At 49.2% G+C, this 15,867-nt stretch overlaps 47 non-coding genes across 47 annotated transcripts; all 47 read right to left on the bottom strand.

Annotated features, from left to right (window-relative positions):
- Positions 1 to 37: 37 nt before the first annotated feature.
- On the bottom strand, positions 38 to 156 carry LOC145026318 (5S ribosomal RNA). The gene has a single exon (XR_013674297.1). It is a non-coding gene; the product is annotated as a 5S ribosomal RNA (ribosomal RNA).
- A 219-nt stretch (positions 157 to 375) lies between these two features.
- On the bottom strand, positions 376 to 494 carry LOC145026957 (5S ribosomal RNA). The gene has a single exon (XR_013674906.1). It is a non-coding gene; the product is annotated as a 5S ribosomal RNA (ribosomal RNA).
- A 218-nt stretch (positions 495 to 712) lies between these two features.
- On the bottom strand, positions 713 to 831 carry LOC145026526 (5S ribosomal RNA). The gene has a single exon (XR_013674495.1). It is a non-coding gene; the product is annotated as a 5S ribosomal RNA (ribosomal RNA).
- A 218-nt stretch (positions 832 to 1,049) lies between these two features.
- LOC145025649 (5S ribosomal RNA) lies at positions 1,050 to 1,168 on the bottom strand. The gene has a single exon (XR_013673655.1). It is a non-coding gene; the product is annotated as a 5S ribosomal RNA (ribosomal RNA).
- A 220-nt stretch (positions 1,169 to 1,388) lies between these two features.
- On the bottom strand, positions 1,389 to 1,507 carry LOC145026088 (5S ribosomal RNA). The gene has a single exon (XR_013674083.1). It is a non-coding gene; the product is annotated as a 5S ribosomal RNA (ribosomal RNA).
- Positions 1,508 to 1,725: 218 nt separating this feature from the next.
- LOC145026745 (5S ribosomal RNA) lies at positions 1,726 to 1,844 on the bottom strand. Its single transcript, XR_013674700.1, has one exon. It is a non-coding gene; the product is annotated as a 5S ribosomal RNA (ribosomal RNA).
- Positions 1,845 to 2,063: 219 nt separating this feature from the next.
- LOC145025648 (5S ribosomal RNA) lies at positions 2,064 to 2,182 on the bottom strand. The gene has a single exon (XR_013673654.1). It is a non-coding gene; the product is annotated as a 5S ribosomal RNA (ribosomal RNA).
- Positions 2,183 to 2,399: 217 nt separating this feature from the next.
- Positions 2,400 to 2,518, bottom strand: LOC145022215 (5S ribosomal RNA). Its single transcript, XR_013670351.1, has one exon. It is a non-coding gene; the product is annotated as a 5S ribosomal RNA (ribosomal RNA).
- A 215-nt stretch (positions 2,519 to 2,733) lies between these two features.
- LOC145026498 (5S ribosomal RNA) lies at positions 2,734 to 2,852 on the bottom strand. The gene has a single exon (XR_013674469.1). It is a non-coding gene; the product is annotated as a 5S ribosomal RNA (ribosomal RNA).
- Positions 2,853 to 3,076: 224 nt separating this feature from the next.
- Positions 3,077 to 3,195, bottom strand: LOC145026875 (5S ribosomal RNA). Its single transcript, XR_013674827.1, has one exon. It is a non-coding gene; the product is annotated as a 5S ribosomal RNA (ribosomal RNA).
- A 220-nt stretch (positions 3,196 to 3,415) lies between these two features.
- Positions 3,416 to 3,534, bottom strand: LOC145026504 (5S ribosomal RNA). The gene has a single exon (XR_013674474.1). It is a non-coding gene; the product is annotated as a 5S ribosomal RNA (ribosomal RNA).
- Positions 3,535 to 3,751: 217 nt separating this feature from the next.
- Positions 3,752 to 3,870, bottom strand: LOC145027329 (5S ribosomal RNA). The gene has a single exon (XR_013675254.1). It is a non-coding gene; the product is annotated as a 5S ribosomal RNA (ribosomal RNA).
- Positions 3,871 to 4,087: 217 nt separating this feature from the next.
- LOC145026497 (5S ribosomal RNA) lies at positions 4,088 to 4,206 on the bottom strand. The gene has a single exon (XR_013674468.1). It is a non-coding gene; the product is annotated as a 5S ribosomal RNA (ribosomal RNA).
- Positions 4,207 to 4,429: 223 nt separating this feature from the next.
- LOC145026393 (5S ribosomal RNA) lies at positions 4,430 to 4,548 on the bottom strand. The gene has a single exon (XR_013674368.1). It is a non-coding gene; the product is annotated as a 5S ribosomal RNA (ribosomal RNA).
- Positions 4,549 to 4,767: 219 nt separating this feature from the next.
- Positions 4,768 to 4,886, bottom strand: LOC145027317 (5S ribosomal RNA). Its single transcript, XR_013675243.1, has one exon. It is a non-coding gene; the product is annotated as a 5S ribosomal RNA (ribosomal RNA).
- Positions 4,887 to 5,103: 217 nt separating this feature from the next.
- Positions 5,104 to 5,221, bottom strand: LOC145026685 (5S ribosomal RNA). The gene has a single exon (XR_013674644.1). It is a non-coding gene; the product is annotated as a 5S ribosomal RNA (ribosomal RNA).
- A 219-nt stretch (positions 5,222 to 5,440) lies between these two features.
- LOC145025593 (5S ribosomal RNA) lies at positions 5,441 to 5,559 on the bottom strand. Its single transcript, XR_013673603.1, has one exon. It is a non-coding gene; the product is annotated as a 5S ribosomal RNA (ribosomal RNA).
- A 218-nt stretch (positions 5,560 to 5,777) lies between these two features.
- LOC145026524 (5S ribosomal RNA) lies at positions 5,778 to 5,896 on the bottom strand. Its single transcript, XR_013674493.1, has one exon. It is a non-coding gene; the product is annotated as a 5S ribosomal RNA (ribosomal RNA).
- A 219-nt stretch (positions 5,897 to 6,115) lies between these two features.
- On the bottom strand, positions 6,116 to 6,234 carry LOC145025834 (5S ribosomal RNA). The gene has a single exon (XR_013673828.1). It is a non-coding gene; the product is annotated as a 5S ribosomal RNA (ribosomal RNA).
- Positions 6,235 to 6,451: 217 nt separating this feature from the next.
- On the bottom strand, positions 6,452 to 6,569 carry LOC145026979 (5S ribosomal RNA). The gene has a single exon (XR_013674927.1). It is a non-coding gene; the product is annotated as a 5S ribosomal RNA (ribosomal RNA).
- A 217-nt stretch (positions 6,570 to 6,786) lies between these two features.
- LOC145026651 (5S ribosomal RNA) lies at positions 6,787 to 6,905 on the bottom strand. The gene has a single exon (XR_013674612.1). It is a non-coding gene; the product is annotated as a 5S ribosomal RNA (ribosomal RNA).
- A 220-nt stretch (positions 6,906 to 7,125) lies between these two features.
- On the bottom strand, positions 7,126 to 7,244 carry LOC145025833 (5S ribosomal RNA). Its single transcript, XR_013673827.1, has one exon. It is a non-coding gene; the product is annotated as a 5S ribosomal RNA (ribosomal RNA).
- Positions 7,245 to 7,461: 217 nt separating this feature from the next.
- On the bottom strand, positions 7,462 to 7,579 carry LOC145026594 (5S ribosomal RNA). The gene has a single exon (XR_013674558.1). It is a non-coding gene; the product is annotated as a 5S ribosomal RNA (ribosomal RNA).
- A 218-nt stretch (positions 7,580 to 7,797) lies between these two features.
- Positions 7,798 to 7,916, bottom strand: LOC145026650 (5S ribosomal RNA). The gene has a single exon (XR_013674611.1). It is a non-coding gene; the product is annotated as a 5S ribosomal RNA (ribosomal RNA).
- A 219-nt stretch (positions 7,917 to 8,135) lies between these two features.
- LOC145026201 (5S ribosomal RNA) lies at positions 8,136 to 8,254 on the bottom strand. The gene has a single exon (XR_013674188.1). It is a non-coding gene; the product is annotated as a 5S ribosomal RNA (ribosomal RNA).
- Positions 8,255 to 8,475: 221 nt separating this feature from the next.
- LOC145026523 (5S ribosomal RNA) lies at positions 8,476 to 8,594 on the bottom strand. Its single transcript, XR_013674492.1, has one exon. It is a non-coding gene; the product is annotated as a 5S ribosomal RNA (ribosomal RNA).
- A 218-nt stretch (positions 8,595 to 8,812) lies between these two features.
- On the bottom strand, positions 8,813 to 8,931 carry LOC145027404 (5S ribosomal RNA). The gene has a single exon (XR_013675324.1). It is a non-coding gene; the product is annotated as a 5S ribosomal RNA (ribosomal RNA).
- Positions 8,932 to 9,148: 217 nt separating this feature from the next.
- On the bottom strand, positions 9,149 to 9,267 carry LOC145026697 (5S ribosomal RNA). The gene has a single exon (XR_013674656.1). It is a non-coding gene; the product is annotated as a 5S ribosomal RNA (ribosomal RNA).
- A 217-nt stretch (positions 9,268 to 9,484) lies between these two features.
- On the bottom strand, positions 9,485 to 9,603 carry LOC145027197 (5S ribosomal RNA). Its single transcript, XR_013675130.1, has one exon. It is a non-coding gene; the product is annotated as a 5S ribosomal RNA (ribosomal RNA).
- A 216-nt stretch (positions 9,604 to 9,819) lies between these two features.
- Positions 9,820 to 9,938, bottom strand: LOC145027230 (5S ribosomal RNA). Its single transcript, XR_013675162.1, has one exon. It is a non-coding gene; the product is annotated as a 5S ribosomal RNA (ribosomal RNA).
- A 219-nt stretch (positions 9,939 to 10,157) lies between these two features.
- On the bottom strand, positions 10,158 to 10,276 carry LOC145022878 (5S ribosomal RNA). Its single transcript, XR_013670990.1, has one exon. It is a non-coding gene; the product is annotated as a 5S ribosomal RNA (ribosomal RNA).
- Positions 10,277 to 10,493: 217 nt separating this feature from the next.
- On the bottom strand, positions 10,494 to 10,612 carry LOC145027305 (5S ribosomal RNA). Its single transcript, XR_013675232.1, has one exon. It is a non-coding gene; the product is annotated as a 5S ribosomal RNA (ribosomal RNA).
- A 217-nt stretch (positions 10,613 to 10,829) lies between these two features.
- On the bottom strand, positions 10,830 to 10,948 carry LOC145027403 (5S ribosomal RNA). The gene has a single exon (XR_013675323.1). It is a non-coding gene; the product is annotated as a 5S ribosomal RNA (ribosomal RNA).
- A 217-nt stretch (positions 10,949 to 11,165) lies between these two features.
- LOC145026170 (5S ribosomal RNA) lies at positions 11,166 to 11,284 on the bottom strand. The gene has a single exon (XR_013674159.1). It is a non-coding gene; the product is annotated as a 5S ribosomal RNA (ribosomal RNA).
- A 217-nt stretch (positions 11,285 to 11,501) lies between these two features.
- LOC145027196 (5S ribosomal RNA) lies at positions 11,502 to 11,620 on the bottom strand. The gene has a single exon (XR_013675129.1). It is a non-coding gene; the product is annotated as a 5S ribosomal RNA (ribosomal RNA).
- A 216-nt stretch (positions 11,621 to 11,836) lies between these two features.
- Positions 11,837 to 11,955, bottom strand: LOC145027337 (5S ribosomal RNA). The gene has a single exon (XR_013675262.1). It is a non-coding gene; the product is annotated as a 5S ribosomal RNA (ribosomal RNA).
- Positions 11,956 to 12,174: 219 nt separating this feature from the next.
- Positions 12,175 to 12,293, bottom strand: LOC145027336 (5S ribosomal RNA). Its single transcript, XR_013675261.1, has one exon. It is a non-coding gene; the product is annotated as a 5S ribosomal RNA (ribosomal RNA).
- Positions 12,294 to 12,512: 219 nt separating this feature from the next.
- On the bottom strand, positions 12,513 to 12,631 carry LOC145025457 (5S ribosomal RNA). Its single transcript, XR_013673471.1, has one exon. It is a non-coding gene; the product is annotated as a 5S ribosomal RNA (ribosomal RNA).
- A 217-nt stretch (positions 12,632 to 12,848) lies between these two features.
- Positions 12,849 to 12,967, bottom strand: LOC145026082 (5S ribosomal RNA). Its single transcript, XR_013674076.1, has one exon. It is a non-coding gene; the product is annotated as a 5S ribosomal RNA (ribosomal RNA).
- Positions 12,968 to 13,184: 217 nt separating this feature from the next.
- On the bottom strand, positions 13,185 to 13,303 carry LOC145026608 (5S ribosomal RNA). The gene has a single exon (XR_013674571.1). It is a non-coding gene; the product is annotated as a 5S ribosomal RNA (ribosomal RNA).
- A 225-nt stretch (positions 13,304 to 13,528) lies between these two features.
- Positions 13,529 to 13,647, bottom strand: LOC145026653 (5S ribosomal RNA). The gene has a single exon (XR_013674614.1). It is a non-coding gene; the product is annotated as a 5S ribosomal RNA (ribosomal RNA).
- Positions 13,648 to 13,866: 219 nt separating this feature from the next.
- LOC145027293 (5S ribosomal RNA) lies at positions 13,867 to 13,985 on the bottom strand. Its single transcript, XR_013675221.1, has one exon. It is a non-coding gene; the product is annotated as a 5S ribosomal RNA (ribosomal RNA).
- A 217-nt stretch (positions 13,986 to 14,202) lies between these two features.
- Positions 14,203 to 14,320, bottom strand: LOC145026684 (5S ribosomal RNA). The gene has a single exon (XR_013674643.1). It is a non-coding gene; the product is annotated as a 5S ribosomal RNA (ribosomal RNA).
- A 219-nt stretch (positions 14,321 to 14,539) lies between these two features.
- LOC145025592 (5S ribosomal RNA) lies at positions 14,540 to 14,658 on the bottom strand. Its single transcript, XR_013673602.1, has one exon. It is a non-coding gene; the product is annotated as a 5S ribosomal RNA (ribosomal RNA).
- A 218-nt stretch (positions 14,659 to 14,876) lies between these two features.
- Positions 14,877 to 14,995, bottom strand: LOC145026522 (5S ribosomal RNA). Its single transcript, XR_013674491.1, has one exon. It is a non-coding gene; the product is annotated as a 5S ribosomal RNA (ribosomal RNA).
- Positions 14,996 to 15,214: 219 nt separating this feature from the next.
- Positions 15,215 to 15,333, bottom strand: LOC145025831 (5S ribosomal RNA). Its single transcript, XR_013673826.1, has one exon. It is a non-coding gene; the product is annotated as a 5S ribosomal RNA (ribosomal RNA).
- A 217-nt stretch (positions 15,334 to 15,550) lies between these two features.
- LOC145026593 (5S ribosomal RNA) lies at positions 15,551 to 15,668 on the bottom strand. Its single transcript, XR_013674557.1, has one exon. It is a non-coding gene; the product is annotated as a 5S ribosomal RNA (ribosomal RNA).
- Positions 15,669 to 15,867: the final 199 nt, after the last annotated feature.

Genomic DNA, 15,867 nt, shown 5'->3' with positions numbered 1-15,867 from the left:
CTAAAACATAAAAAAAACGCAGACGGGCAACGAAAAAGGGGTGCAACACGAGGACTTCCCAGGGGGTCACCCATCCTAGTACTACTCTCGCCCAAGCACGCTTAACTGCGGAGTTCTGATGGGATTCGGTGCATTAGTGCTGGTATGATCGCACCCGAAATACTATCCATGCTTATTGTTTTTATGTCTTACAAGACGCAGAACCTCGTTTGCTTTCGGACGCGAGGCGTGGGACCCACGTGATGGATTGGCTCGGTTCGGGAAACAAGAAAACAATCAACATTGAACCGGAGGCCGCCCGAGCATGGATATAGCAAGAAAGAAAAAAAAAACGCACCTAAAACATAAAAAAAACGCAGACGGGCAACGAAAAAGGGGGTGCAACACGAGGACTTCCTAGGGGGTCACCCATCCTAGAACTACTCTCGCCCAAGCACGCTTAACTGCAGAGTTCTGATGGGATCCGGTGCATTAGTGCTGGTATGATCGCACCCGAAATACTATCCATGCTTATTGTTTTTATGTCTTACAAGACGCAGAACCTCGTTTGCTTTCGGACGCGAGGCGTGGGACCCACGTGATGGATCGGCTCGGTTCGGGAAACAAGAAAACAATCAACATTGAACCGGAGGCCGCCCGAGCATGGATATAGCAAGAAAGAAAAAAAACGCACCTAAAACATAAAAAAAAACGCAGACGGGCAACGAAAAAGGGGGTGCAACACGAGGACTTCCCAGGGGGTCACCAATCCTAGTACTACTCTCGCCCAAGCACGCTTAACTGCGGAGTTCTGATGGGATCCGGTGCATTAGTGCTGGTATGATCGCACCCGAAATACTATCCATGCTTATTGTTTTTATGTCTTACAAGACGCAGAACCTCGTTTGCTTTCGGACGCGAGGCGTGGGACCCACGTGATGGATCGTGTCGGTTCGGGAAACAAGAAAACAATCAACATTGAACCGGATGCCGCCCGAGCATGGATATAGCAAGAAAGAAAAAAAAACGCACCTAAAACATAAAAAAAATGCAGACGGGCAACGAAAAAGGGGGTGCAACTCGAGGACTTCCCAGGGGGTCACCCATCCTAGTACTACTCTCGCCCAAGCACGCTTAACTGCGGAGTTCTGATGGGATCCGGTGCATTAGTGCTGGTATGATCGCACCCGAAATACTATCCATGCTTATTGTTTTTATGTCTTACAAGACGCAGAACCTCGTTTGCTTTCGGACGCGAGGCGTGGGACCCACGTGATGGATCGGCTCGGTTCGGGAAACAAGAAAACAATCAACATTGAACCGGAGGCCGCCCGAGCATGGATATAGCAAGAAAGAAAAAAAAAAACGCACCTAAAACATAAAAAAAACGCAGACGGGCAACGAAAAAGGGGGTGCAACACGAGGACTTCCCAGGGGGTCACCCATCCTAGAACTACTCTCGCCCAAGCACGCTTAACTGCGGAGTTCTGATGGGATCCGGTGCATTAGTGCTGGTATGATCGCACCCGAAATACTATCCATGCTTATTGTTTTTATGTCTTACAAGACGCAGAACCTCGTTTGCTTTCGGACGCGAGGCGTGGGACCCACGTGATGGATCGGCTCGGTTCGGGAAACAAGAAAACAATCAACATTGAACCGGAGGCCGCCCGAGCATGGATATAGCAAGAAAGAAAAAAAACGCACCTAAAACATAAAAAAAAACGCAGACGGGCAACGAAAAAGTGGGTGCAACACGAGGACTTCCCAGGGGGTCACCAATCCTAGTACTACTCTCGCCCAAGCACGCTTAACTGCGGAGTTCTGATGGGATCCGGTGCATTAGTGCTGGTATGATCGCACCCGAAATACTATCCATGCTTATTGTTTTTATGTCTTACAAGACGCAGAACCTCGTTTGCTTTCGGACGCGAGGCGTGGGACCCACGTGATGGATCGGCTCGGTTCGGGAAACAAGAAAACAATCAACATTGAACCGGATGCCGCCCGAGCATGGATATAGCAAAAAAGAAAAAAAAAACGCACCTAAAACATAAAAAAAATGCAGACGGGCAACGAAAAAGGGGGTGCAACTCGAGGACTTCCCAGGGGGTCACCCATCCTAGTACTACTCTCGCCCAAGCACGCTTAACTGCGGAGTTCTGATGGGATCCGGTGCATTAGTGCTGGTATGATCGCACCCAAAATACTATCCATGCTTATTGTTTTTATGTCTTACAAGACGCAGAACCTCGTTTGCTTTCGGACGCGAGGCGTGGGACCCACGTGATGGATCGGCTCGGTTCGGGAAACAAGAAAACAATCAACATTGAACCGGAGGCCGCCCGAGCATGGATATAGCAAGAAAGAAAAAAAAACGCACCTAAAACATAAAAAAAACGCAGACGGGCAACGAAAAAGGGGTGCAACACGAGGACTTCCCAAGGGGTCACCCATCCTAGTACTACTCTCGCCCAAGCACGCTTAACTGCGGAGTTCTGATGGGATCCGGTGCATTAGTGCTGGTATGATCGCACCCGAAATACTATCCATGCTTATTGTTTTTATGTCTTACAAGACGCAGAACCTCGTTTGCTTTCGGACGCGAGGCGTGGGACCCACGTGATGGATCGGCTCGGTTCGGGAAACAAGAAAACAATCAACATTGAACCGGAGGCCGCCCGAGCATGGATATAGCAAGAAAAAAAAAACGCACCTAAAACATAAAAACAACGCAGACGGGCAACGAAAAAGGGGGTGCAACACGAAGACTTCCCAGGGGGTCACCCATCCTAGTACTACTCTCGCCCAAGCACGCTTAACTGCGGAGTTCTGATGGGATCTGGTGCATTAGTGCTGGTATGATCGCACCCGAAATACTATCCATGCTTATTGTTTTTATGTCTTACAAGACGCAGAACCTCGTTTGCTTTCGGACGCGAGGCGTGGGACCCACGTGATGGATCGGCTCGGTTCGGGAAACAAGAAAACAATCAACATTGAACCGGTGGCCGCCCGAGCATGGATATAGCAAAAAAGAAAAAAAAAAAAAAAACGCACCTAAAACATAAAAAAACGCAGACGGGCAACGAAAAAGGGGGTGCAACACGATGACTTCCCAGGGGGTCACCCATCCTAGTACTACTCTCGCCCAAGCACGCTTAACTGCGGAGTTCTGATGGGATCTGGTGCATTAGTGCTGGTATGATCGCACCCGAAATACTATACATGCTTATTGTTTTTATGTCTTACAAGACGCAGAACCTCGTTTGCTTTCGGACGCGAGGCGTGGGACCCACGTGATGGATCGGCTCGGTTCGGGAAACAAGAAAACAATCAACATTGAACCGGATGCCGCCCGAGCATGGATATAGCAAAAAAGAAAAAAAAAAACGCACCTAAAACATAAAAAAAATGCAGACGGGCAACGAAAAAGGGGGTGCAACTCGAGGACTTCCCAGGGGGTCACCCATCCTAGTACTACTCTCGCCCAAGCACGCTTAACTGCGGAGTTCTGATGGGATCTGGTGCATTAGTGCTGGTATGATCGCACCCGAAATACTATCCATGCTTATTGTTTTTATGTCTTACAAGACGCAGAACCTCGTTTGCTTTCGGACGCGAGGCGTGGGACCCACGTGATGGATCGGCTCGGTTCGGGAAACAAGAAAACAATCAACATTGAACCGGAGGCCGCCCGAGCATGGATATAGCAAGAAAGAAAAAAAAACGCACCTAAAACATAAAAAAAACGCAGACGGGCAACGAAAAAGGGGTGCAACACGAGGACTTCCCAGGGGGTCACCCATCCTAGTACTACTCTCGCCCAAGCACGCTTAACTGCGGAGTTCTGATGGGATCCGGTGCATTAGTGCTGGTATGATCGCACCCGAAATACTATCCATGCTTATTGTTTTTATGTCTTACAAGACGCAGAACCTCGTTTGCTTTCGGACGCGAGGCGTGGGACCCACGTGATGGATCGGCTCGGTTCGGGAAACAAGAAAACAATCAACATTGAACCGGAGGCCGCCCGAGCATGGATATAGCAAGAAAAAAAAAAAACGCACCTAAAACATAAAAAAAACGCAGATGGGCAACGAAAAAGGGGGTGCAACACGAAGACTTCCCAGGGGGTCACCCATCCTAGTACTACTCTCGCCCAAGCACGCTTAACTGCGGAGTTCTGATGGGATCTGGTGCATTAGTGCTGGTATGATCGCACCCGAAATACTATCCATGCTTATTGTTTTTATGTCTTACAAGACGCAGAACCTCGTTTGCTTTCGGACGCGAGGCGTGGGACCCACGTGATGGATCGGCTCGGTTCGGGAAACAAGAAAACAATCAACATTGAACCGGTGGCCGCCCGAGCATGGATATAGCAAAAAAGAAAAAAAAAAAAAAACGCACCTAAAACATAAAAAAACGCAGACGGGCAACGAAAAAGGGGGTGCAACACGATGACTTCCCAGGGGGTCACCCATCCTAGTACTACTCTCGCCCAAGCACGCTTAACTGCGGAGTTCTGATGGGATCCGGTGCATTAGTGCTGGTATGATCGCACCCAAAATACTATCCATGCTTATTGTTTTTATGTCTTATAAGACGCAGAACCTCGTTTGCTTTCGGACGCAAGGTGTGGGACCCACGTGATGGATCGGCTCGGTTCGGGAAACAAGAAAACAATCAACATTGAACCGGAGGCCGCCCGAGCATTGATATAGCAAGAAAGAAAAAAAAAACGCACCTAAAACATACAAAAAACGCAGACGGGCAACGAAAAAGGGGGTGCAACACGAGGACTTCCCAGGGGGTCACCCATCCTAGTACTACTCTCGCCCAAGCACGCTTAACTGCGGAGTTCTGATGGGATCCGGTGCATTAGTGCTGGTATGATCGCACCCGAAATACTATCCATGCTTATTGTTTTTATGTCTTACAAGACGCAGAACCTCGTTTGCTTTCGGACGCGAGGCGTGGGACCCACGTGATGGATCGGCTCGGTTCGGGAAACAAGAAAACAATCAACATTGAACCGGAGGCCGCCCGAGCATGGATATAGCAAGAAAGAAAAAAAACGCACCTAAAACATAAAAAAAACGCAGACGGGCAACGAAAAAGGGGGTGCAACACGAGGACTTCCCAGGGGGTCACCATCCTAGTACTACTCTCGCCCAAGCACGCTTAACTGCGGAGTTCTGATGGGATCCGGTGCATTAGTGCTGGTATGATCGCACCCGAAATACTATCCATGCTTATTGTTTTTATGTCTTACAAGACGCAGAACCTCGTTTGCTTTCGGACGCGAGGCGTGGGACCCACGTGATGGATCGGCTCGGTTCGGGAAAGAAGAAAACAATCAACATTGAACCGGAGGCCGCCCGAGCATGGATATAGCAAGAAAGAAAAAAAAAACGCACCTAAAACATAAAAAAAACGCAGACGGGCAACGAAAAAGGGGGTGCAACACGAGGACTTCCCAGGGGGTCACCCATCCTAGTACTACTCTCGCCCAAGCACGCTTAACTGCGGAGTTCTGATGGGATCCGGTGCATTAGTGCTGGTATGATCGCAACCGAAATACTATCCATGCTTATTGTTTTTATGTCTTACAAGACGCAGAACCTCGTTTGCTTTCGGACGCGAGGCGTGGGACCCACGTGATGGATCGGCTCGGTTCGGGAAACAAGAAAACAATCAACATTGAACCGGAGGCCGCCCGAGCATGGATATAGCAAGAAAGAAAAAAAACGCACCTAAAACATAAAAAAAAACGCAGACGGGCAACGAAAAAGGGGGTGCAACACGAGGACTTCCCAGGGGGTCACCAATCCTAGTACTACTCTCGCCCAAGCACGCTTAACTGCGGAGTTCTGATGGGATCCGGTGCATTAGTGCTGGTATGATCGCACCCGAAATACTATCCATGCTTATTGTTTTTATGTCTTACAAGACGCAGAACCTCGTTTGCTTTCGGACGCGAGGCGTGGGACCCACGTGATGGATCGGCTCGGTTCGGGAAACAAGAAAACAATCAACATTGAACCGGAGGCCGCCCGAGCATGGATATACCAAGAAAGAAAAAAAAAACGCACCTAAAACATAAAAAAAACGCAGACGGGCAACGAAAAAGGGGGTGCAACACGAGGACTTCCGAGGGGGTCACCCATCCTAGTACTACTCTCGCCCAAGCACGCTTAACTGCGGAGTTCTGATGGGATCCGGTGCATTAGTGCTGGTATGATTGCACCCGAAATACTATCCATGCTTATTGTTTTTATGTCTTACAAGACGCAGAACCTCGTTTGCTTTCGGACGCGAGGCGTGGGACCCACGTGATGGATCGGCTCGGTTCGGGAAACAAGAAAACAATCAACATTGAACCGGAGGCCGCCCGAGCATGGATATACCAAGAAAGAAAAAAAAACGCACCTAAAACATAAAAAAACGCAGACGGGCAACGAAAAAGGGGGTGTAACACGAGGACTTCCCGGGGGTCACCCATCCTAGTACTACTCTCGCCCAAGCACGCTTAACTGCGGAGTTCTGATGGGATCCGGTGCATTAGTGCTGGTATGATCGCACCCGAAATACTATCCATGCTTATTGTTTTTATGTCTTACAAGACGCAGAACCTCGTTTGCTTTCGGACGCGAGGCGTGGGACCCACGTGATGGATCGGCTCGGTTCGGGAAACAAGAAAACAATCAACATTGAACCGGAGGCCGCCCGAGCATGGATATACCAAGAAAGAAAAAAAACGCACCTAAAACATAAAAAAAACGCAGACGGGCAACGAAAAAGGGGGTGCAACACGAGGACTTCCCAGGGGGTCACCCATCCTAGTACTACTCTCGCCCAAGCACGCTTACCTGCGAAGTTCTGATGGGATCCGGTGCATTAGTGCTGGTATGATCGCACCCGAAATACTATCCATGCTTATTGTTTTTATGTCTTACAAGACGCAGAACCTCGTTTGCTTTCGGACGCGAGGCGTGGGACCCACGTGATGGATCGGCTCGGTTCGGGAAACAAGAAAACAATCAACATTGAACCGGAGGCCGCCCGAGCATGGATATACCAAGAAAGAAAAAAAAAAACGCACCTAAAACATAAAAAAAACGCAGACGGGCAACGAAAAAGGGGGTGCAACACGAGGACTTCCGAGGGGGTCACCCATCCTAGTACTACTCTCGCCCAAGCACGCTTAACTGCGGAGTTCTGATGGGATCCGGTGCATTAGTGCTGGTATGATTGCACCCGAAATACTATCCATGCTTATTGTTTTTATGTCTTACAAGACGCAGAACCTCGTTTGCTTTCGGACGCGAGGCGTGGGACCCACGTGATGGATCGGCTCGGTTCGGGAAACAAGAAAACAATCAACATTGAACCGGAGGCCGCCCGAGCATGGATATACCAAGAAAGAAAAAAAAACGCACCTAAAACATAAAAAAACGCAGACGGGCAACGAAAAAGGGGGTGCAACACGAGGACTTCCCGGGGGTCACCCATCCTAGTACTACTCTCGCCCAAGCACGCTTAACTGCGGAGTTCTGATGGGATCCGGTGCATTAGTGCTGGTATGATCGCACCCGAAATACTATCCATGCTTATTGTTTTTATGTCTTACAAGACGCAGAACCTCGTTTGCTTTCGGACGCGAGGCGTGGGACCCACGTGATGGATCGGCTCGGTTCGGGAAACAAGAAAACAATCAACATTGAACCGGAGGCCGCCCGAGCATGGATATACCAAGAAAGAAAAAAAAACGCACCTAAAACATAAAAAAAACGCAGACGGGCAACGAAAAAGGGGGTGCAACACGAGGACTTCCCAGGGGGTCACCCATCCTAGTACTACTCTCGCCCAAGCACGCTTACCTGCGAAGTTCTGATGGGATCCGGTGCATTAGTGCTGGTATGATCGCACCCGAAATACTATCCATGCTTATTGTTTTTATGTCTTACAAGACGCAGAACCTCGTTTGCTTTCGGACGCGAGGCGTGGGACCCACGTGATGGATCGGCTCGGTTCGGGAAACAAGAAAACAATCAACATTGAACCGGAGGCCGCCCGAGCATGGATATAGCAAGAAAGAAAAAAAAAACGCACCTAAAACATAAAAAAAACGCAGATGGGCAACGAAAAACGGGGTGCAACACGAGGACTTCCCAGGGGGTCACCCATCCTAGTACTACTCTCGCTCAAGCACGCTTAACTGCGGAGTTCTGATGGGATCCGGTGCATTAGTGCTGGTATGATCGCACCCGAAATACTATCCATGCTTATTGTTTTTATGTCTTACAAGACGCAGAACCTCGTTTGCTTTCGGACGCGAGGCGTGGGACCCACGTGATGGATCGGCTCGGTTCGGGAAACAAGAAAACAATCAACATTGAACCGGAGGCCGCCCGAGCATGGATATAGCAAGAAAGAAAAAAAACGCACCTAAAACATAAAAAAAAAAAACGCAGACGGGCAACGAAAAAGGGGGTGCAACACGAGGACTTCCCAGGGGGTCACCAATCCTAGTACTACTCTCGCCCAAGCACGCTTAACTGCGGAGTTCTGATGGGATCCGGTGCATTAGTGCTGGTATGATCGCACCCGAAATACTATCCATGCTTATTGTTTTTATGTCTTACAAGACGCAGAACCTCGTTTGCTTTCGGACGCGAGGCGTGGGACCCACGTGATGGATCGGCTCGGTTCGGGAAAGAAGAAAACAATCAACATTGAACCGGAGGCCGCCCGAGCATGGATATAGCAAGAAAGAAAAAAAAAACGCACCTAAAACATAAAAAAACGCAGACGGGCAACGAAAAAGGGGGTGCAACACGAGGACTTATCTGAGGGTCACCCGTCCTAGTACTACTCTCGCCCAAGCACGCTTAACTGCGGAGTTCTGATGGGATCCGGTGCATTAGTGTTGGTATGATCGCACCCAAAATACTATCCATGCTTATTGTTTTTATGTCTTACAAGACGCAGAACCTCGTTTGCTTTCGGACGCGAGGCGTATGACCCACGTGATGGATCGGCTCGGTTCGGGAAACAAGAAAACAACCAACATTGAACCGGAGGCCGCCCGAGCATGGATATAACAAGAAAGGAAAAAACAACGCACCTAAAACATAAAAAAACGCAGACGGGCACCGAAAAGGGGGTGCAACACGAGGACTTCCCAGGGGGTCACCCATCCTAGTACTACTCTCGCCCAAGCACGCTTAACTGCGGAGTTCTGATGGGATCCGGTGCATTAGTGTTGGTATTATCGCACCCAAAATACTATCCATGCTTATTGTTTTTATGTCTTACAAGACGCAGAACCTCGTTTGCTTTCGGACGCGAGGCGTATGACCCACGTGATGGATCGGCTCGGTTCGGGAAACAAGAAAACAACCAACATTGAACCGGAGGCCGCCCGAGCATGGATATAGCAAGAAAGGAAAAAAAAAACGCACCTAAAACATAAAAAAACGCAGACGGGCACCGAAAAGGGGTGCAACACGAGGACTTCCCAGGGGGTCACCCATCCTAGTACTACTCTCGCCCAAGCACGCTTAACTGCGGTGTTCTGATGGGATCCGGTGCATTAGTGTTGATATGATCGCACCCGAAATACTCTCCATGCTTATTGTTTTTATGTCTTACAAGACACAGAACCTCGTTTGCTTTCGGACGCGAGGCGTGGGACCCACATGCTGGATCGGCTCGGTTCGGGAAACAAGAAAACAATCAACATTGAACCGGAGGCCGCCCGAGCATGGTTATAGCAAGAAAGAAAAAAAACGCACCTAAAACATAAAAAAACGCAGACGGGCAACGAAAAAGAGGGTGCAACACGAGGACTTCCCAGGGGGTCACCCATCCTAGTACTACTCTCGCCAAAGCACGCTTAACTGCGGAGTTCTGATAGGATCCTGTGCATTAGTGCTGGTATGATCGCACCCGAAATACTATCCATGCTTATTGTTTTTATGTCTTACAAGACGCAGAACCTCGTTTGCTTTCGGACGCGAGGCGTGGGACCCACGTGATGGATCGGCTCGGTTCGAGAAACAAGAAAACAATCAACATTGAACCGGATGCCGCCCGAGCATGGATATAGCAAGAAAGAAAAAAAAAACGCACCTAAAACATAAAAAAAACGCAGACGGGCAACGAAAAAGGGGGTGCAACACGAGGACTTCCCAGGGGGTCACCCATCCTAGTACTACTCTCGCCCAAGCACGCTTAACTCCGGAGTTCTGATGGGATCCGGTGCATTAGTGCTGGTATGATCGCACCCGAAATACTATCCATGCTTATTGTTTTTATGTCTTACAAGACGCAGAACCTCGTTTGCTTTCGGACGCGAGGCGTGGGACCCACGTGATGGATCGGCTCGGTTCGGGAAACAAGAAAACAATCAACATTGAACCGGAGGCCGCCCGAGCATGGATATAGCAAGAAAGAAAAAAAACGCACCTAAAACATAAAAAAAACGCAGACGGGCAACGAAAAAGGGGGTGCAACACGAGGACTTCCCAGGGGGTCACCCATCCTAGTACTACTCTCGCCCAAGCACGCTTAACTGCGGAGTTCTGATGGGATCCGGTGCATTAGTGCTGGTATGATCGCACCCGAAATACTATCCATGCTTATTGTTTTTATGTCTTACAAGACGCAGAACCTCGTTTGCTTTCGGACGCGAGGCGTGGGACCCACGTGATGGATCGGCTCGGTTCGGGAAACAAGAAAACAATCAACATTGAACCGGAGGCCGCCCGAGCATGGATATAGCAAGAAAGAAAAAAAACGCACCTAAAACATAAAAAAAACGCAGACGGGCAACGAAAAAGGGGGTGCAACACGAGGACTTATCTGAGGGTCACCCGTCCTAGTACTACTCTCGCCCAAGCACGCTTAACTGCGGAGTTCTGATGGGATCCGGTGCATTAGTGTTGGTATGATCGCACCCAAAATACTATCCATGCTTATTGTTTTTATGTCTTACAAGACGCAGAACCTCGTTTGCTTTCGGACGCGAGGCGTATGACCCACGTGATGGATCGGCTCGGTTCGGGAAACAAGAAAACAACCAACATTGAACCGGAGGCCGCCCGAGCATGGATATAACAAGAAAGGAAAAAACAACGCACCTAAAACATAAAAAAACGCAGACGGGCACCGAAAAGGGGGTGCAACACGAGGACTTCCCAGGGGGTCACCCATCCTAGTACTACTCTCGCCCAAGCACGCTTAACTGCGGAGTTCTGATGGGATCCGGTGCATTAGTGTTGGTATGATCGCACCCAAAATACTATCCATGCATATTGTTTTTATGTCTTACAAGACGCAGAACCTCGTTTGCTTTCGGACGCGAGGCGTATGACCCACGTGATGGATCGGCTCGGTTCGGGAAACACGAAAACAACCAACATTGAACCGGAGGCCGCCCGAGCATGGATATAGCAAGAAAGGAAAAAAAAACGCACCTAAAACATAAAAAAACGCAGACGGGCACCGAAAAGGGGGTGCAACACGAGGACTTCCCAGGGGGTCACCCATCCTAGTACTACTCTCGCCCAAGCACGCTTAACTGCGGTGTTCTGATGGGATCCGGTGCATTAGTGTTGATATGATCGCACCCGAAATACTCTCCATGCTTATTGTTTTTATGTCTTACAAGACACAGAACCTCGTTTGCTTTCGGACGCGAGGCGTGGGACCCACATGCTGGATCGGCTCGGTTCGGGAAACAAGAAAACAATCAACATTGAACCGGAGGCCGCCCGAGCATGGTTATAGCAAGAAAGAAAAAAAACGCACCTAAAACATAAAAAAACGCAGACGGGCAACGAAAAAGAAGGTGCAACACGAGGACTTCCCAGGGGGTCACCCATCCTAGTACTACTCTCGCCAAAGCACGCTTAACTGCGGAGTTCTGATAGGATCCTGTGCATTAGTGCTGGTATGATCGCACCCGAAATACTATCCATGCTTATTGTTTTTATGTCTTACAAGACGCAGAACCTCGTTTGCTTTCGGACGCGAGGCGTGGGACCCACGTGATGGATCGGCTCGGTTCGAGAAACAAGAAAACAATCAACATTGAACCGGATGCCGCCCGAGCATGGATATAGCAAGAAAGAAAAAAAAAACGCACCTAAAACATAAAAAAAACGCAGACGGGCAACGAAAAAGAAGGTGCAACACGAGGACTTCCCAGGGGGTCACCCATCCTAGTACTACTCTCGCCAAAGCACGCTTAACTGCGGAGTTCTGATAGGATCCTGTGCATTAGTGCTGGTATGATCGCACCCGAAATACTATCCATGCTTATTGTTTTTATGTCTTACAAGACGCAGAACCTCGTTTGCTTTCGGACGCGAGGCGTGGGACCCACGTGATGGATCGGCTCGGTTCGAGAAACAAGAAAACAATCAACATTGAACCGGAGGCCGCCCGAGCATGGATATAGCAAGAAAGAAAAAAAAAACGCACCTAAAACATAAAAAAAACGCAGACGGGCAACGAAAAAGGGGGTGCAACACGAGGACTTCCCAGGGGGTCACCCATCCTAGTACTACTCTCGCCCAAGCACGCTTAACTACGGAGTTCTGATGGGATCCGGTACATTAGTGCTGGTATGATCGCACCCGAAATACTATCCATGCTTATTGTTTTTATGTCTTACAAGACGCAGAACCTCGTTTGCTTTCGGACGCGAGGCGTGGGACCCACGTGATGGATCGGCTCGGTTCGGGAAACAAGAAAACAATCAACATTGAACCGGAGGCCGCCCGAGCATGGATATAGCAAGAAAGAAAAAAAACGCACCTAAAACATAAAAAAAACGCAGACGGGCAACGAAAAAGGGGGTGCAACACGAGGACTTCCCAGGGGGTCACCCATCCTAGTACTACTCTCGCCCAAGCACGCTTAATTGCGGAGTTCTGATGGGATCCGGTGCATTAGTGCTGGTATGATCGCACCCGAAATACTATCCATGCTTATTGTTTTTATGTCTTACAAGACGCAGAACCTCGTTTGCTTTCGGACGCGAGGCATGGGACCCACGTGATGGATCGGCTCGGTTCGGGAAACAAGAAAACAATCAACATTGAACCGGAGGCCGCCCGAGCATGGATATAGCAAGAAAGAAAAAAAAACGCACCTAAAACATAAAAAAAACGCAGACGGGCAACGAAAAAGGGGTGCAACACGAGGACTTCCGAGGGGGTCACCCATCCTAGTACTACTCTCGCCCAAGCACGCTTAACTGCGGAGTTCTGATGGGATCTGGTGCATTAGTGCTGGTATGATCGCACCCGAAATACTATCCATGCTTATTGTTTTTATGTCTTACAAGACGCAGAACCTCGTTTGCTTTTGGACGCGAGGCGTGGGACCCACGTGATGGATCGGCTCGGTTCGGGAAACAAGAAAACAATCAACATTGAACCGGTGGCCGCCCGAGCATGGATATAGCAAAAAAGAAAAAAAAAAAAAAAAACGCACCTAAAACATAAAAAAACGCAGACGGGCAACGAAAAAGGGGGTGCAACACGATGACTTCCCAGGGGGTCACCCATCCTAGTACTTCTCTCGCCCAAGCACGCTTAACTGCGGAGTTCTGATGGGATCCGGTGCATTAGTGCTGGTATGATCGCACCCGAAATACTATCCATGCTTATTGTTTTTATGTCTTATAAGACGCAGAACCTCGTTTGCTTTCGGACGCAAGGTGTGGGACCCACGTGATGGATCGGCTCGGTTCGGGAAACAAGAAAACAATCAACATTGAACCGGAGGCCGCCCGAGCATTGATATAGCAAGAAAGAAAAAAAAAACGCACCTAAAACATACAAAAAACGCAGACGGGCAACGAAAAAGGGGGTGCAACACGAGGACTTCCCAGGGGGTCACCCATCCTAGTACTACTCTCGCCCAAGCACGCTTAACTGCGGAGTTCTGATGGGATCCGGTGCATTAGTGCTGGTATGATCGCACCCGAAATACTATCCATGCTTATTGTTTTTATGTCTTACAAGACGCAGAACCTCGTTTGCTTTCGGACGCGAGGCGTGGGACCCACGTGATGGATCGGCTCGGTTCGGGAAACAAGAAAACAATCAACATTGAACCGGAGGCCGCCCGAGCATGGATATAGCAAGAAAGAAAAAAAACGCACCTAAAACATAAAAAAAACGCAGACGGGCAACGAAAAAGGGGGTGCAACACGAGGACTTCCCAGGGGGTCACCATCCTAGTACTACTCTCGCCCAAGCACGCTTAACTGCGGAGTTCTGATGGGATCCGGTGCATTAGTGCTGGTATGATCGCACCCGAAATACTATCCATGCTTATTGTTTTTATGTCTTACAAGACGCAGAACCTCGTTTGCTTTCGGACGCGAGGCGTGGGACCCACGTGATGGATCGGCTCGGTTCGGGAAAGAAGAAAACAATCAACATTGAACCGGAGGCCGCCCGAGCATGGATATAGCAAGAAAGAAAAAAAAAACGCACCTAAAACATAAAAAAAACGCAGACGGGCAACGAAAAAGGGGGTGCAACACGAGGACTTCCCAGGGGGTCACCCATCCTAGTACTACTCTCGCCCAAGCACGCTTAACTGCGGAGTTCTGATGGGATCCGGTGCATTAGTGCTGGTATGATCGCAACCGAAATACTATCCATGCTTATTGTTTTTATGTCTTACAAGACGCAGAACCTCGTTTGCTTTCGGACGCGAGGCGTGGGACCCACGTGATGGATCGGCTCGGTTCGGGAAACAAGAAAACAATCAACATTGAACCGGAGGCCGCCCGAGCATGGATATAGCAAGAAAGAAAAAAAACGCACCTAAAACATAAAAAAAAACGCAGACGGGCAACGAAAAAGGGGGTGCAACACGAGGACTTCCCAGGGGGTCACCAATCCTAGTACTACTCTCGCCCAAGCACGCTTAACTGCGGAGTTCTGATGGGATCCGGTGCATTAGTGCTGGTATGATCGCACCCGAAATACTATCCATGCTTATTGTTTTTATGTCTTACAAGACGCAGAACCTCGTTTGCTTTCGGACGCGAGGCGTGGGACCCACGTGATGGATCGGCTCGGTTCGGGAAACAAGAAAACAATCAACATTGAACCGGAGGCCGCCCGAGCATGGATATACCAAGAAAGAAAAAAAAAACGCACCTAAAACATAAAAAAAACGCAGACGGGCAACGAAAAAGGGGGTGCAACACGAGGACTTCCGAGGGGGTCACCCATCCTAGTACTACTCTCGCCCAAGCACGCTTAACTGCGGAGTTCTGATGGGATCCGGTGCATTAGTGCTGGTATGATTGCACCCGAAATACTATCCATGCTTATTGTTTTTATGTCTTACAAGACGCAGAACCTCGTTTGCTTTCGGACGCGAGGCGTGGGACCCACGTGATGGATCGGCTCGGTTCGGGAAACAAGAAAACAATCAACATTGAACCGGAGGCCGCCCGAGCATGGATATACCAAGAAAGAAAAAAAAACGCACCTAAAACATAAAAAAACGCAGACGGGCAACGAAAAAAGGGGTGCAACACGAGGACTTCCCGGGGGTCACCCATCCTAGTACTACTCTCGCCCAAGCACGCTTAACTGCGGAGTTCTGATGGGATCCGGTGCATTAGTGCTGGTATGATCGCACCCGAAATACTATCCATGCTTATTGTTTTTATGTCTTACAAGACGCAGAACCTCGTTTGCTTTCGGACGCGAGGCGTGGGACCCACGTGATGGATCGGCTCGGTTCGGGAAACAAGAAAACAATCAACATTGAACCGGATGCCGCCCGAGCATGGATATAGCAAGAAAGAAAAAAAAAACGCACCTAAAACATAAAAAAAAC

The sequence above is a fragment of the Lactuca saligna genome, chromosome 1, assembly GCF_052625555.1.
Source record: "Lactuca saligna cultivar CGN05327 chromosome 1, ASM5262555v1, whole genome shotgun sequence".
NCBI lineage: Eukaryota > Viridiplantae > Streptophyta > Magnoliopsida > Asterales > Asteraceae > Lactuca > Lactuca saligna.
The sequence above is the reverse complement of the archived record's forward strand: the minus strand, read 5'-3'. Positions and strand labels throughout refer to the sequence as shown.